The sequence below is a fragment of the Cygnus olor genome, chromosome 2 (assembly GCF_009769625.2).
Source record: "Cygnus olor isolate bCygOlo1 chromosome 2, bCygOlo1.pri.v2, whole genome shotgun sequence".
Lineage (NCBI taxonomy): Eukaryota > Metazoa > Chordata > Aves > Anseriformes > Anatidae > Cygnus > Cygnus olor.
Genome location: NC_049170.1, coordinates 60014307 through 60027855, shown reverse-complemented (window position 1 = coordinate 60027855; position 13549 = coordinate 60014307).

Below are 13549 nucleotides of genomic sequence, written 5' to 3'. Positions count from 1 at the left end.
TGTAACTTGACTAAGGTGTAGCAATTGCCGGGGGAATTCCACAGTGGTTACAAGCTGCAAGACAGTATGCAGTCATTGTGTAAATAGCACCTTCATAGCATTCATTGAGGGTTTTCTCCACATGGCTTGCTTTGGGTGCTCAGTAACAACAAATAAATGTATGGACTGCTGTTTAATTGCTAGTAAACTAAATAGATTTCTGGGGAGGACAAATGGGAGAAAGCACAAAGTAAGAAAGAAAAAAAAAACACTTGGGGGATAATTGGGAGTAGAAAGTCAATGGAAGAGACTGATGCAGTTCTAGAGAAGGATAAATATGCTGTGATTTCTTATCAGGAAAATCCAGCAAATCTATGCAACGTTTACACTAAGAAAACTGAGAAGCAAATTATTAGGTAAATGATAAGCGACTGTAGTATTGCACCTCTATTCTTGTTAAAGTAGTTGCTACCCATTTATATATTAACCAGCACAATCTTGTCTTGTACATGAACCCAGGCATGCAGCCTTTTTAAGCTCTTAATATCACAAACAATGGTCAATGAATGGCAGCAAATAAATGGTACTGTATGCATGGGTGGTTATGAGAGCCTTCAAAAACCCATCTAGGGTCTTCTGAGTTCTCTTATAGTTTTTTCTGCCGCTAAAATTCTTTGCTTAGGAGATAGAAACAGCTCATCAAATTAAATGCAGCTTCGTCAAGATGTGACAGAGTATAATGAAGTTAATAGTGATTCGGATTAAGGAAATTTTGATACTGATATTTTTGCTCTGACTGTTGGCATATATCAAATGACTGGATAATTCCTTTGCAATGAATAATGGATCATTTTGTCTAGCATACTGTAACATTATGCAAATAGATCAAGTGCAGCAGCAGTACAAACTTTTTTATTCCCTCTTGTTACATCTGGCCTGTGCTGAATTAGGAAATGTTGAATTCAAGGAAGAGGGAATAAGGTAGTCCTGGGTCACAGATTTTTGTAACAGCTTAGCCATTAAGTGCATACCTAATAAAGAAGTGGTATTATTTCTTGTCAGGTTTTCTGCATTTAGTCAGAACAGCATGGTGTGCAAATTTTGCTGTCTTTTGCTGTTTAAGCAAAATTAAGCTCACGTTTAGTATCAAAATGTGAAGTTGGTTCAGCTGAACTACAAACACCACGATACTTACACAAGTCTAATGCCTCCTAACACACACTGTGAATCTGAATGTGCCATTAATTTTGCTACGCCTCAGTTAATGTTGCTGTAGAAGTTACACTATAATGCTTACCAGCATGATTACTGAAAAGTGTTTTTATTTCTCAAGTGAAAACACACAATAGAAATGTGGAGGATTGTAGAATTGTACAAAAATATTGGGAGAGGAGAGCGTATTGATTTATCTGTGTTGCCTGGGGAAATAAGATTTTGCACAATTTCAAATGATTTATACAGAAATGAATAGAAAAAAATAAAGCCTGACCCCAAAAAGCCTGCAGATGAAGGCTGTAATTCAGAAGCTCTGATGAGTGTCAGTAGTGAGTATACTGTGAAAGTGCAAAACTTTCAGGCCTCTACTCTCCTATTCACAGTGTGGGCACTCAAGCTCGGTTGAAGCTATTCCCCACAGAAGGGGAGAAGAATGGATCCAACCACTAACTGAGATAATTAGATCCTTCCCTACACTATTTTATTGACTTACACATTTGACTGACCACATAAATAAGTTTTGCCAAATATGAAAAAATGGCTTCGCCTGTGAATTTGGTGGTTAGCTAAACCATACTGACTTACGGCTAAATGCAGCATATACATTTTCCTATGTGGAACACCACAAAATTCTGAGGGCCTTGCATGAAACAACTGTGATTTAGGCATGCTGCACTCTGCCACCCAAATCAAAGGTGCTGGAGCTGCAGCACTGTTTAAAACAAGCAGATAGGCATGTTAAGTACATCATCTGTGTGCCATGCTAAGAATGGCAATGCTGCAGCTCTATTAGGTGAGGTGAAGACTCAGCAGCTAGAAGGAATATAGGTTAAAAAATCCTTTGGGGAGGGAGGAGCGTAAGAGAGACCAAAAATATAGGAACCAGGAAATTGTACTGCTTTCTGAAGGAAAGAATACCTGTGTTTGCATAGAACAGGTCGATAGTTGACTTCCAAATTAATCATCCTCTGTTTTATGCTCAAACAGCACAGTAAGAGATCAATTACATATTCACAGCTGTAAGGGATGTGAATCCTGTACCGGAAGGAATGGAGAGAAACACAGGATGAGTTCTGTTCCTAAGAAACCATAGCACTGAAGAGATACCCAACCCTGTAGTACTGGTGTCACTCTTCCAGGAGTGGCAAGGGGTTCCTGGATGGCTGGGGACTGAAGTCCTTGCTGCTAAGAGCTTAGTGTTTGAGAAAGGGTTTGGAAATGGACCAGTAAACTTTGTGTTTGAAATAATACTTAACTGAGTACTGTTCATTGAAATGGAGGCACTCCTGCCACCCTAGGTGTCTCTTCCTATGCTGGGCAGTGCTGGAAAGGCTGCTGGGGGCAGGGGAAAGGCTATGGTTATCCGTTCCCAAAGGGCACTGTCTCTTCAGAGACACTACCTGGAAGATCCTCCAAGGAGTTTATTGCTTTCAGATGCTGTTGCTCACTCTTTAGCACAACTCTGTCCCTTACAGATGTGATTAAGTCCTTATCAAACTTTGTATACTACAAGGGGCCAATACTTTTAAGAACCTTTTCCCTTTTGTTGAATCCCAGGCTCTACACATGCCTCGGTCTGGCTGCAGGGACTCTGTGGCCTTCTCTGACTGCAAACGAGCTTCAGGTGCTTAACTCTCTTAATCGTCTCTTTACTCTTCTGAGATCGGTATAACTAAAGTTAGCAGCAAGCAGTTATTTTAAATAGATCTGACATGGAGAGCAACACAAGTTGCAGCAGGTTATATTCTCCACGTTTATTGTGGGCTACTGCAAATACATTAGCTTTCCACTATTAGTATCAAATACATATTTGTGCTTTACTTGTTTTGCTTGCCTTGGAGTGGCTGATTTATGTGTTTTAAACAGTTAGTGTAAACAAATGTAGTACACGAGACCTTTTCTACTACTAGTGAAACCCCTCCCAAGTCCATCTGTCCTTTGCAATCATTCCAAGTCACAGAAAGGGATATGTATACGTTTTTTTTTTTTTTTTTGGTGGTGTTTTTTGTTGTTTGTTTTTTTTTTTTTTTGGGGGGGGGCTTTGTTTTAAGATTATATTTTACCCATTAAATTATACTGGAAAATCTTACTTTTGTATAAATCATCAAGTTTGAATAATTTTTCAACTTCTTCCCTAAAATTTAAAAATGAGGAAAAAAAGGCTTTATGTACAGTTGCACTGTTACACAGTTTTCTGAAGAACATCTGAAGTGGACATCATAAGGTAATGCAGTGCTTCTTGAGCTGAATTAATTTGTGGGAAGAATAAGGAAATAAACAAGAACTGAAAATTGGGCAACACCTCCTTTTTTTTTTCAGTAACTCATGATATCAAAAAAGCAGAACAACAAATTCATTTTTACTCCCCTCATCACCTTCTTTTCCTCCCCCTCTAAATTTGCCCCCTCCCTGGCAATTAAAAAAAAAAAAAAAAAGAGTTTTTTAGGTATGTATAATTCAACAAGTGAGCAAGCTTATCTTTATATTGTAAGAGTTATACTTGTTTGGGAAACAGGGAAAACTTTGCACTCAGATGATTCCCAGTTCCATTCTGAAATTTATAATTTAAATAGCAAAACCTCCTCAGTATTTCAAATATTTTAATCAGAGAGTTGCAGCTGTGATGAAATGTTTATTGAAAATGTGGGCCTTTTTCCCGTCGAAATTTTAATGCTGATGAAAAGCTTTGCCACTTTTTTTCAACAGATCTAATGGCATTTTATTTAAAATGAAATGAAACAGCAAATTCATGACTACTTGATGGATTGTTAAAAATAAATTAATGGTTATCTCAGCTGTTTGGGATTTTGAAGTTCAGGTTTTTTTTCTTCTGCGTGTGTGTGTGTGTTTAGCATGAGCATAGTAGATCCCTGTTAAGGCCATGCTTTAGCACAGAACTAGTGACATTTGGGGGATGAAATCTGGGCACCATTTAAATTAATACAATTTTGTCATTTCTGTGGATGAGACAGCATTCTTAAATACATTCTTCCACAACTAAGTAGTGTAGTGTCCTCATGTGATACTACAGTATTGGCTCTTTACCACCTACAGAGTGGCATTTCAATACTTAAATATGAATTAACTTGCAGTTTGTTCTTACTGTATGTTCAAACATGCAGTGTAGAAGGTCTATGTAAGACATAATTATTGATAACAATTTAGGCCAACTGAATTGAAATACTGTATGTTTTTGGAGAGTTTTTTGACATTTCTTTATGTCTAAATAACATGCTAGGAAATACAGTCACTTTTCCCTGCAGATAAATGATAGAAGTGCAAATAACAATGTTGGGAATTGTTTTAAACAAGTGTTTACAGTATACTCCTTGTTCTGCAAATCTCTACTTAATATGATTTTAGTGATACTTCTAGCTTCACTTTTTTCACATAATGCTATAATTGAACAAAGCTTGGAAATGTAGAGGGAGCATTAGAAGCATTATATAAATAATTAAAGAGATGAATAGAGAAGAGGGAAAGAACACTTTAAAGTCTCCAAGGGGGGGGAGGGGGGGGGGGAATCCACAGTCAGTTTAATTTTTAAGGTGAGGTATTCATCTGTTCTTAATTTATCCACATTAATACAACCTTCCCTATTCAGCTCATCAACTCCTGATGAATAATACATGAATAAATATTGCTACCTATATACTCTGTGAATGCAGAAGTAGTTTATAATTCCCCAGAAAGGTTTTATTAATAGTACAGTGTTAACCTCCTTGGTTTGAGTCAAAATTAATTGTTACTGTATATTTGTGAAACCCAAGGGAATGAAGACAAGAGGAGGCAGAAGACAGGGGAAAAAATGGAGTTAGTTGCATTAGAAGAATAAATTCTTTTTAGTCTGAGCAGGAAGCTGATAATACTTGCCAATGTAGTCATTCTTTAAAATAATCTTTCAGATGGTTCAGTTAGAAATCTTCATTTTGCTCTAGCAATTAACAGAAACCACACGAATTTCTGGATGAATGTCCAGTGGAAAGAGATTTATAATATCCAGAAACCTCTGTGATGGCACACTAAGTTTTCCATTGATTGGTTTCAGCCCTAGTATTCCCTTTTCATTTTTAAAGTATATTTAGTATTAGGGAGGGGCTAGAGAGTGAGTAAGTTTGACATATTATCCATTTGTTGCTTCACAACTTATTAAACAGAAAGATGTCAGTTTAAAATAAATAAATAAATAAATAAATCTCATCCATAACATTAAGTTGTGTGATACACACCCCATTAACCTTATGCTTCAGGCTGTCTCCAAAAAGTCTTCATAGAAACATGGGCACAGAAGGTCTGTAAGAGGACCAAGAGTGCAACCTGAATATGCAAAATATCAGTCCAAGTACCTGTATTTCCTGCATCAGTGTGCAGACTTTGTGGGTGATAAAACCTAGGGGGAGCTCTGGCAGTGAAGCAAAGGGAATTCTCCTCTGAGTATAGCTGCATGGATTGGGCAGGGGAAAAATTCCAGTAAACAGTGGAAAGCACCAGTAAATAAATACTAATGTAATGCTCTGAACTCTTCTGAACCCTGACAGTGGCAATTCTTTCCCAAAGAATACCTATTTGTCATTCCACCCACTGCTGTGCTATAGCCAACACTGAAAACATATTAGGAAAGTGTATGTAATGTTCAAGGCATCTTCAGAAGTAGGAAAATCCAGACTGGGTTGCTCAACCACCTTTTCTACCAAAACACCAGCTGGAGAGGAGCTCCTAATTATTTGGAACTCAATGTGCTAGTATGAGCTTGAACAGATGAAGACTACACCGAGCCAAACTGCCCTTTCACACCACCTTTATGCTGGTGTAACATCACTGACTTAAACACCATTTAGCGACAGATGAGTGGGTCTGCATACCCGCACATGGTGCACAAAAGGAAATAAAAACTTCTCCTTTAAAGTGGTATGTGGGAACTGTTGTGGGCAGGGGAAGGAAGGGAAACACAATATGTAAGGTGTTTAGAAAAAAGAAAGCAAGCTCAGAGGGGAGGAGGAAGGCAGCTCACGAGGGTGAGAGTACTCCCATGTCAAGAGACCTCCATGCGTGGTGTGTGTTTCTTACTACCTAGTGCCTGTAGTATGCAGCAAACACAGAAAAGTACTGTCAGTATTCGCGGTCGGTGATTTATCATTCCTGTGCTATGTTACGTCCGGGTTAAGCTGCATGAGCACCAAAAGCACATACTGTAAGTAATTACATTTGCTCAGGAAGATGCAGAGGTTTTGGCAGGCACTTTAAAATTAACACAGATACTTGGACTTTTGAGGGGTACAGACTCATTTTGCTCTTTGTGAGAGCAACACTCACCCTATTATCTCTCAATGCTGTGAAGTGATTTTTGCAAGACTTTTCATGGAATCTATTTGAGAAAATAGGAATTAAAAATATATCTTTCATGAATCGTTTCACTTTTCCTTGAGCCCACTCTAGCGCAGAGCTCACTGGATTGTACCACTTCACTAGAGTAGTATAGCTCTAGGCAAAATCTCAAGTCAGAGAATATGTATATTACCCCTGAAGCTCCTAATAATAATGTTGTAACATAACTTATCAGTCTTCATATTTTCAGCCAGAAAAGCTGAATCAGACCACTTCATTAGCAGAACACAATCGTGAACCTCTGAAGTGTAAATTAAATCTCTCCTTGCTGTCTTTATCTGGCTCAGCAAGCTACAGAAGGAGTGTTATCAAACCATTTCTTTACTCTGCAGAGCAGCACTACTCTTTGGAAGATCTCCAGCAGATGCAGAAACAGGCCCTTGGGGCATGACTCTCTGCAGCTCTTGCTGCTTTCCTCCAAGTGACGTGGTGTCAGAAGAGGGGACCTTGCATAGGCAGAGTTGGTTTGCCTCTATGCAAATGCCTCTAAGTTCCCCTGGGAAGAAGTCCTCTCTCCTCCAAGATGCTTAGGAATGAAAGCCCTAGTTCAGTCCATCTTGTTGTTAAATCCCTGCCCCATCAATGGGAAGCTGAAAGAATGGACAGCAAACAGTAGACATGAGATGTTATTGTGGGCTTTTTTTTTTTTTTCAGGCAAATAAAAATACAGCAGGTAAATAAAAATACAGCAATACAATCTCAGTGCTATAAGCCTGACAGCATTGTTTAGTGTATTTGTTGAGTTACATGGAAATGGAATAGACAATGCATTGAATATCCTATTCAGGGCTTAGACTTTGATCTATGGGGAGCTTATATTCCCATGTATGCCAAGAAAAATATATTCTGATACATAGGTCTGCAAGGAAGCTTGTACTATCAAACAGGCAATAGCATGTCATGTATTTCAGTTTGTAAAACTGGCATTTTTAATAAAAGATGTCACTTTAATTTAGAGCTTAAGCAGAGGACATACACAAATATTTTCCAATTCATTAGGCCACAGGCCCAAAGCATGAAAATAAATTCTTCTGATGAGTCCTGTCACCACATTGTAATTCCAACACTGCCATTTTCTGAAATTAAGCAGACCAGTGCCACCCTTTGCTCTACTAATGTAGCTCCAGATGCTTCCCGAGAGTTTCCCAGGGCTGGCTGTGAAGCCGCAACCTAGTGGGAACCATCACACAGGAGGCGCATAGGGGAATGTAAGGGGTGCTTTGCCCTGAGTAACTGGTTTGAGATAAGTTATGAGCTCATGAATCAAGAAAACAAGCTATTTTCAGTTCATGCTCTCTGCCAGGTTATCTTCTAGATGCCCACTCATATAAACAGAATTATTCTGCTTTTATAGCACTGGAACAAGGGCAAGGTTTAAAAATCTGAATATAAGATGTGGAAACCACCTCAATGTAAGGATCAAAAAAGAACAAACTCACAAAATAAGTGCTGCAGCTTCTGTGTATTTAGGAGGGAGGAATTCTATCATGTGCTGCCTGTTGGAGGGGTTTCCCTTCTTTATTGTGCCAACTGGCAAACTTCTGTGTCAGTTTTCAATATTACTACCAAAAAGCAGTTGGCAGTTGTAATCCTTTTGTTTAGAAAATTGTGATCCACTGTAGAACAAAAGATTTACGTCATCTGCAAAAGCATGTCAGTTTGTAGAAAGTGCATGGAGTTTGTTTTTTGTTGTTGTTGACATTTTCCTTTCAGCCATTCGTATTTATAAAGATGCAAAATCTCTTTGTGCAGCTTGCCTGGTGATTGCACTCAGGTTAGACATTTAAAACCAAATATTGCTAAGCTCTAGCACAGATGCTTAACGGTAGCTGAAGATTATCTCATGTGTGATGCAAAGTGGTAACAGGGGTGGGCACATACTTTCTGCATTTTTCCTCTGTTTTTATGAAACAATGGATTGTGAGTTGGAGAACACTTTGTCTAGCATAAATTGTGCAATAAATGGGTCACCTAAGCAAAATGGAACACACAGCTCCAAACAACAAAGATTAAGAATATTTTTGCTGTTTTTCAGATCGAGCTAATAATTATACAATGAATGGTGTCTTTGTTTCAGCCTCTTATAGATACAGTGTCTGCTTGCAAGTATTTGGGAAAATTAGACTTTTTATTTTATTTCTGCCAATATACTAGGTCAAAAGGGAAACACATGTGATGCAGAACTGAGCAGTCATCCTCCTTTCTACTGTCCAGCTGCCTTGACCTTGGTGTCAGTTCAGTCATTTTCTAGTAATATTGATAGAAATGCTTCTTATTTCATATTAAGAAAGGAACTTAAATGAAGTGGAAATAAAAAATTTTGATGCAACAATTAAAGTGTCCCGGAGAGTCAATTTGGTATTAACATTCTTCCAGTGGACTTATCCTGCATCCATAAAAATAATGCCATTTTACACATTGTTTTTTCATTTACTGTATTTTAGCAATCAATAATATAAAAAAAGACTTTGCAAAAATCTGAAAATTTGAGTGTATGTTGCAAGTAAATTCTCTCCCCTGCTTAGGAAATGAAAGTAAGCTTATATATAGGAGTATTGTTTCCCACTATCTTTTAGTAAAAACAGTTCAGATCTGGTTATTGGTAAGAATTTTCAGAACAACAGTGATGGGAGTAGTTTTTTCTTTGTTCCACTCAAGGGAGACTTTTTCTAAGGGTTTGTCGCAAAAGTTTTTTAACCGTCTCCTTAATTTCAGTGCCGTTGCATTAGAGACATAAGCAACAAGGCTGTGTTCCAGTAGTTACTATAGTAGTTACTATAGTAGTTGCTATATTAAATAATGCAGTTAGCATCCTCATAATTACTTTGACTTGTCCTCTGACATACAGGTCTAAGTAGAAACACTACCCCCACTAGATCCATCAGAAAATATTGAAAATTCAATCAATCAGAATATGTTAGCTAGCCCACGGTAGAATAGTCACTCAACTTTACACTAGTTAGTCTGGTATTATTATTAGTTACCTGTTGATACAGAAGCAATTCCCTATGGCTCCTGGTTAGCAGGATTCTTATGTGCATGCCCAATTCTTGTCACCTGTATTCTCATCAATATTACAGAAAGTATACAAATGTTTAAAGCTTTGCACTTTGAATGCTGAGTCAGATCTGTACACCATAAACAAGTGGAAGTATTTACACTGAAGGTAATAAGAAGTAGATGAGAATTCAAGGTACAACGATATTTTTCCCACCAGTGATATGTTAGGGATCCAGATTTGTCTTAACTGTGTGTGACCTGAATATGCCTATATTTTTTATTTTGTTCAACTCTCTTGCAAAAGACTTGGTTAGCTGTGCTAATATATTTTTTTTTGTGGGAACAGTTTAAAGGAAGGAGATCTTCTTTAATTATTCCCTTTTAGAGCAGTAAATAGGTACTTCCATCACGGAATGAGGAATGTCTGGTTTTGGTTGGTTATATTTTTCTAGCCCTTGGCCAGCATACAACCTCAAATATGCATATGTATTATGTAGAGTGATTAAAGTTTACTTGGTAGAAAGCATGAGTTATATACTCAGTTTTGCCACAAAAAACAATTCCTTTCTTCCAAATGAATGTCCACATTTCCGCTATGCCGATCTGGCTAAAAAGGCACATGATTTCCTATAATTTATGCATTTTGATGTTTGTTTGTTGTTGTTTTTTTTCTTTCATCTTTCTTTGATAGTTTGTGGAGAAGGTTTGCCATTTTCTAATTTTAAAGACTTCCTGGGATAAACTAATGGGATGCAAAAAGGAAGTTTGTCTTATGCACTAGCCAAAAATAAACATAATTGGAAGTTTGTGGAAGGACATCTTGTTGGTCTGAGTCTGGATCCGGATTTGTAGTTGTTGTTAATGTGGTGGTGTCTCCTGCAGCGTCAGGAAAGTAGGTGGAATGGGACAGGTGGTGTAGCTAATTGCCTTCATGTTTATCATGTCTTGCATGAGGTTTTTTTATATCAAGACTCAGGATCGTTAGGAGTTTGGCAAGAGTGTTTTGTGGGAAGAATAGCCTAGAACGAATACCACTGTAATAAGCACTGCATAAAATCTAAAGATAAGCAGAAGAGAGAGCTTACGATGGCAAAACGCACTATTTATATCAGCTTAAATTTCTGAACTCATAGTTTGCAGAACTGAGAGCAGTAGTTACTATCTGTCTGGGATCTGCTTGGGTCACTGAAATCGTGTACCCACAGTCTGCGTGCAGACAAAATTGTCATTGCCTTTTATCTAATAGACAGTAGAATGGAAATTTTAGGCCACCACAGTTTAGTTTGCTTGCTTATATTCACTGAGGTGATTTCCCACCATGTGATATGAAGTGGTTGGTCATTTCAGATCCTTTTTAACCTCCTTTCATTGTCGCTAATAAATAAAGCGGTGATTCACTCATATTGAGGACTTCATCTTCAAAGATTTTGCACATTTCAAAGTTGTTTCTCAGCTCTCTTTCTCTCTCTTTAGGCAATCAATATAGATGATTTGAAATCAAATCATCTTCTAGATGTTGCAGATGCATTTGGGAATCCCCAGAGTAACAAAATCTGGCAGAACTTAACTTCAGAGCCTTCTTCCCTACCCAGGTGCCCACACATGCACCTCCTCCCATGAGCCTCCACCAAATATCTGCTTGTGCCACAATTTGGCAACAAATATTCATTCTACAGTTTCTGCTAGGAATGTACTGTTTAAACTTTTTTCTAATGGGTGGGTTATGGTTTCCCATTTTTATGAAAGCCACTGTATGGCCATGATTCTGAAGAAGAACATTGCTTAGATCATACCATTTTTTTGAAGAACATTTTGAAGTACTTCTCAAGTACTTGCTCATTCAGTTTTAAGGTTACATTAGCAGAATATGAAGTATCATACAGTTAAGCTGAATATTTTATCCCCTGAACTGCTTGTTATTTGGAAATATTTAGGAAGTAGGGGTCTGGTTCTCTCTATTCTTCTACTTCTTCACTCTCTCCACAGCCCCCCAATCTCCTCTTCTAGTTCTGGTTTTGACTAATCATTTCTCTTGAAGACCTTAGTTTGGACTCCCTTTCTCCCTTTTTTTTCTTTTCCTTCCTTTTTTGAATCTTAGCTTTTGTGCTTCTGACGCATGTTCTATTAATAACCATCTACTTCATTTCATATTTTTTTAATGAAATCCATCTTGCACTACTATGCAGGAATATCCAGCACTTGTGACATTTTGACTTATTGAGATAATGAGCAGTAACAGAGGTACTTGAAGAAACAGCCCCAAGGAAGATAACTGGAAATAGGAGCAAAAACATGCAATGAACTGAACAACTGACCATCCTCCCCACCCACTGCCCCCAACCTGAGCATTTAGACAGGGAGAAGCAGAGCTAATTCAAAACTGCAGTTGAACAAATAATCTGTGGAAGATAAAAAGCAGCCCTTTGAAGTTATAAAATGTAACTTATGTTCTCTTGTTGTCCTTTTCTGGCTGTCTTGGAGGCAATTCTCGTCTCTGTTCATTAGAAATGGCCAGTCTGTATATTTTGGTATATGAATTACTGGCAGCTATGTCTTATATAGTTATTTAACTGGAGAAAAAGGTTAACTGGGTAATTGAATGTAATAAAATTCTCCAGTGATAGTAAACACAGTGGCCCATAGGCCCCAGCTAAGAGGAAGAATTGACCTTAAAAGCTGTTTTACAGTGTTGGCATAAGAGTGTGGTCTAGCAGATGCTGGGCTCTGCTTCTCATGTTCAGAGGAGGAGAAACAATGAAGCATCGTGTTATCTGGTGTGAAAATAGTCTAATCCAATTTAACTCAGAATAGTTTGATCCTAGTGAACAGAAGTCAGGTCAGATCAATCTGAGACCAAAAATTTTTTCACAAACCCACCTCAAAATATTAAAGCTGCCTTTGCCCTCACAAGGGTATTTTAAGGATTAATGTCCTGTCAGCACTTTGAAAATGTAAAGTGCTAAGTATATATTATTATAACCCTTTCCATTTATTACTTTTATTGATGGTCTCATGGTTTCCATGACTCTATGTTGATTTGCACGGGATTTTCCTGCAGTGTGCATTTCATCTCATGAAGAGTAAAAAAACAAATAGTTCTTTTTAGGCCTTGTGCCTTGTTGGATATCCTCCAGTTACTGGGGGACTTGTTTATGACCCACTATCTCTGTGCCGTGAAAGCCTTACTGCAATACATTATGCAGCTGTTTGTTTTCAACTTTGTTTTCTCAACTGTATAAGCCTCTGCTGCTACTGAGATCAGCATGCTGCTTCTGACTGACTCCTAAGAGGTGACTGAGCAAAAAGCAGGCTCTTACCACCCACTAAACTCCCCAAGTTTTTTACAGTAGGTGCCTTTTTCTGATAGCTGCTTCAGTGCGTTCAAGGAGTGGGGCTGAAGCCAGGTCTGTCAATCTCTGGCAATCAGGGAATATCTTGCTTGCTGAAGTTCAGTCCAGTTTTTTCTGCCTCTTCTGGCACTGGCCTTACAGCCAGACCTCCTGGTGGCTGAGATTTCTGAGGAAAATTCCAAACTTTATTTCAAAATTTTAGATTTACAGTTTGGCTCAGTAACACGTCTGTCTAATTCCCAGCCAAGTCCCCAGGCGGCATTTACTTTTGGAGCAGTTTGCCTCCTCAGCTCTGCTTTCCTGCAGGCTTCAGGGATCAAGTTAGTCCAAAAAAAGCCAAAGGCATATGAAACCACGTGTGCCTTTTGCTTCCTCCTCTGTTGAGAGTCTCAGCAGGCAGGTCGGCCCTGGTCTGTCAACAGTATTCCTGTGGCTGACAACCTTGGCCAGGTGGGTTTTGCTTGGCCCCCATCTCTTCTTAAGAAAAGACATAAAGAGGGTTGGAAGCCATGGCTGCAGGACAGCCAGCCTCTCTCTCACACAGATGGCCACATGACAGGGCACAAGCACTGCAGGTTGTGCCCAAACACTTGGTTGAATTGCAGCACACTGCACAGTTA